The following is a 4,302-nucleotide window of genomic DNA, read 5'->3' as shown; positions in this document are numbered from 1 at the left end:
TATGTTTGTTTGTGTGTGTGTGTGTGTGCGCGCGCGTGTGTGTGTGAGAGCGAGAGAAAAAAATAATTTGTGTGTGTGTGCGCGCACGCGCGTGTGTGTGTGCGTGTTTGTTTGACTGGTGCATAGATGCACTAAATAAGCAAAGAAGTCTTTGAGATTGCACACAGAAATAAGTTACGATAGAGAAATTTGATTCAACACATTTAGGAATTTTGATTAGCTTTCCCTTGTGTGCAGCCACGTGTATACTGAAAGAACTGAAATCACCCCTACACCAACCCACACAAACACACTCCTGCCCCCCCCCCCTCACCCCCCCCCCCCCCAAACACACACCCCTCTCTTCTATCTCCCTGCCTCTCCACTCACGTACAACCACCCAACCCCCATTACACACACACACACACACACACGCACGCACGCACACACACACACACACACACACACACACACACACACACACACACACACACACATTAATTAAAAAGATATCCCTTCTACCAGCTGATGAAATGTTCTCCCAGACCAAACTGATTACCTGGTGTCTCCACGTGTACAACTGATCGCTGTTTTGATACAAGGGGAAATGATTAATGTGTGTGTGTGTGTGTGTGTGTGTGTGTGTGTGTGTGTGTGTCTGTGTGTGTGTGTCTGTGTGTGTGTGTGTCTCTGTGTGCGTGTGCGTGCGCGTGCGTATGTATGAGTGTGTGCGTGTGTGCGTGTTTGTGTGTGTCTGGGTGGGTGGGTGGGTAGGTGGGTGTGGGTGTAGTAGGGGTGCGTGTGAGTGTGGGTGCACGTGTGGATGTTCATGAGAGAGAACAACATTTAATCAGAAGAAACAAAAACAGAGCAAGATGGATGGTGCGGAGGAAGAGGTTGGTAAAAGGGGAGGGGGATTGGGGAGGGATGTGGGGTGCTGGGATGGAGGGGGAAGGGAGGAAACGAGTTATGACGATAATGATAATCGTCCTACCCCTACACCCCTCCGTGTCCATCCCCTCCCAGCCCTTTCCCCTTTCCCACCCACCTCGTCCCTCCCCCCCCCCCCCCCCGCCCCCCCCCCCCCCCCTCACCCTCTAATCTCGTCCACATTGGAACATTCAGTTCAACCCCTCAACGCCATCAGACGTATAAATCAGAACTAACATAGTGCCACAGACACCTGATCTTTAATCTAACAGATGTATAGTACAGGACTAACAAAATGCACAGCCATCTAAACTTTGATCCATTACATGTATGAAGCAGAACTAAAAAAAAAATAAAAAAATAAAAAAGCACAGATATCCAAACATACAGTTCTTTCAACTGAAACAGGAGCAAAACTAAGCTAAAAGATTATTAAAAAAACAAACAAAAAACAACTGGATTTTGCAGGCCAACACGCATTCTTTTTGTACGTAACAGTAAACTTCGTACGTTAAACATGATTTCTACTTCATTGAATCGTGTTTTTCTCTGTCTCTCCCTCTTTTTTGTTAGTCTGTGTCTCTGTATCTCTATGTCTCTGTCTGTATGTTTATCTGTCTGTCTGTCTCTATCTCTCTCTGAGCTGATCTGAAAAAGTCAATGTGTTTGTCATGAACGTGTGTATGCTTTTGATTTCCGTGCACCCCTCTGTTTGTATAAATGTGTGCGTGTGTGCGCGTGCGTGCGTGCGTGTGTGTGTGTTTGTGTGTGTCTGTGTCTGTGTGCGAAGGACAGAGGGAGAGAGAGAGAGAGAGAGAGAGAGAGAGAGAGAGAAAGAGTCAGGGACAGAGACATAGAGACAAAAAGATTCAGATTGTAGCATGCAAACACACACACACACACACACACACACACACACACACACACACACACACACACACACACACACACACACACACACACAGTGATGGCCTAGAGGTAACGCGTCCGCCTAGGAAGCCAGAGAATCTGAGCGCGCTGGTTCGAATCACAGCTCAGCCGCCGATATTTTCTCCCCCTCCACTAGACCTTGAGTGGTGGTCTGGACGCTAATCATTCGGATGAGACGGTAAACCGAGGTCACGTGTGCAGCATGCACTTAGCGCACGTAAAAGAACCCACGGCAACAAAAGGGTTGATCCAGGCAAAATTCTGTAGAAAACTCCACTGCGATAGGAAAAACAAATAAAACTGCACGCAGGAAAAAGTACAAAAAAATGGGTGGCGCTGTAGTGTAGCGACGCGCTCTCCCTGGGGAGAGCAGCCCGAATTTCACACAGAGAAATCTGTTGTGATAAAAAGAAATACAAATACAAAATACAGGATAGGGTAGGGAGATGGGGGGGCGGGGGGTGGGGGGGTGGGGGCTAACATACACTAACAGACAAAGAAGAGATCTGAAAAAGAATGCTGTGATACTAACGTTGTTTCCATTCTGCACGAAACGTCGACACAAAGAGATCGTCCTAAAAAATAAACGGCTGCTGCGCCAGTATAGCATCGTGTCAGATGATTCCGATAAACTAATTGCCCCAAAACAATATTATGTCCCCGGAGGCAAAGCTGCCCTGGGATATTTTGCTCCTTTCCTTTCTTGGTTTGAGACCTTTCTTTATGAGGGAGTATGAATTGGTTTATCGGTTTATTTATTCATTCAGGTTATTCTTTTACAATCTGTAACAGTTCAAAATGGTTATCTGTACAGACCTGGAGACAGTGTTCCGTAATAAATAATTTGGTATCCTTTCTATTATGAATCCAGAGCGGGATGGGGTATATATATAATATGATATACATACGTATGTATGTATGTATGTATGAATGTATGCATAATTTCGTGTGTGTGTGTGTGTGTGTGTGTGTGTGTGTGTGTGTGTGTGTGTGTGTGTGTGTGCGTGTGTGTGTGTGTGTGTGTGTGTGTGTGTGTGTGTGACAACGCGATAGTTGTAAATAAACGAATAGGGTAAACGTCAACACAGACAGACAGATACCTCCGAAAACTGAACGGAGAATGGCTGCCCACATGGCGGGGTAAAAACGGTCATACACGTAAAAGCCCACTCGTGCACATACGAGTGAACGTGGGAGTTGCAGCCCACGAACGAAGAAGAAGAAGAAGAAGACAGACAGACAGACAGATCGACACAGAGAGAGACAGAGACAGAGACAGACAGACAGAGACAGGGAACATATGCATCGTATTCTATTGTATTCTACAAAAAAATGTTTTTTAGCCACAATTTTTTTTCTCTGCACAATTTTTTTGTCTCTCCCCTGGGAGAGAACATGCAGTCAAAATCTGGCATGGCGCTGTGGTGGAACAGTGCTGGAACTATGTGCTCCGCTTTCCATTGGATCATTTCAGGGACATGGAGAAGGAGGGAGGTAGGAAGGAGGGAGAGGGGAGCGGAGGAGGGGGGGGGGGATACTGCATGGGTAACAGTCTTCTTCTTTTTCTTCTTCTTCTTCTTCGTGTGTGTGTGTGGTTTTTTTGTTGTTTTTTTTTGTTGTTGATTTTTGTTTGTTTTTGGTGGTTGTTTTTTTTTTTGTTTGCTTTTGTTTTTTTTGGGTTTTTTGTTTGTTTGTTTTGTTTGTTTGTTGTTGTTTTTTTTTTTTTTTGTTTTTTTTGGGGGGGCTGTATTTGAATGTGTGTATACAAACAATCAAACTGACAGACAAAGAAGCACAGCGAATGTAATACAAACACATGGCTTCTGATAAAATCGGTCATGGCACTACCACCACCATGACAGAGAGAAGAAAAAGAAAAGAAAAGAAAAGAAAAAAGAGAGAAAAAGAAAAAAAAACAAAAAAAAAACAAAACCGTCATCGCTTCCCACTCACTAACCCTCGCCTCTCCAATACCTACAACCCATCCCATCAACCACCACCCCCACCGCCCCCTCACCACCACACACACATACTTATGATGTAGCACTCCTGGTCCCCCACCCCCACCTCCCGCCTCACTCCCCCAACCCCCCCCCCCCCCCCCCCCCCCCCCCCCCTCCATCACCCCTTCGCTCTGTTCTATTTCAGCTCACGATTTATCGGACACCACTACACGCGCAATTCCATTTTCACGCTGATTTCAGTTCTGTGTGGCGTATCTATTTTCAGTAATCGTGTTTCCGTGAGAAGGTATTGTTTTCTTCTTCTTCTTCTTCTTCTTCTTCTTCTTCTTCTTCTTCTTCTTCTTCTTGTGGTCTTTGGTGTTTTGTTGTTTCTTTTGCTATTATTGTTGTTGGTTTTTTGTTGTTGTTTTTGTTGTTTTTTTCTTTTTGTCTTTGTTTTTTGTTTATGATTTTTGTGTGTGTGTGGTTGTGGGTTTTTTTTTTTCTTTTTCTTTTCTTT

The sequence above is a fragment of the Babylonia areolata genome, chromosome 18 (assembly GCF_041734735.1).
Source record: "Babylonia areolata isolate BAREFJ2019XMU chromosome 18, ASM4173473v1, whole genome shotgun sequence".
NCBI classification, from domain to species: Eukaryota; Metazoa; Mollusca; class Gastropoda; order Neogastropoda; family Buccinidae; genus Babylonia; species Babylonia areolata.
This window is presented reverse-complemented; position numbering follows the sequence as displayed.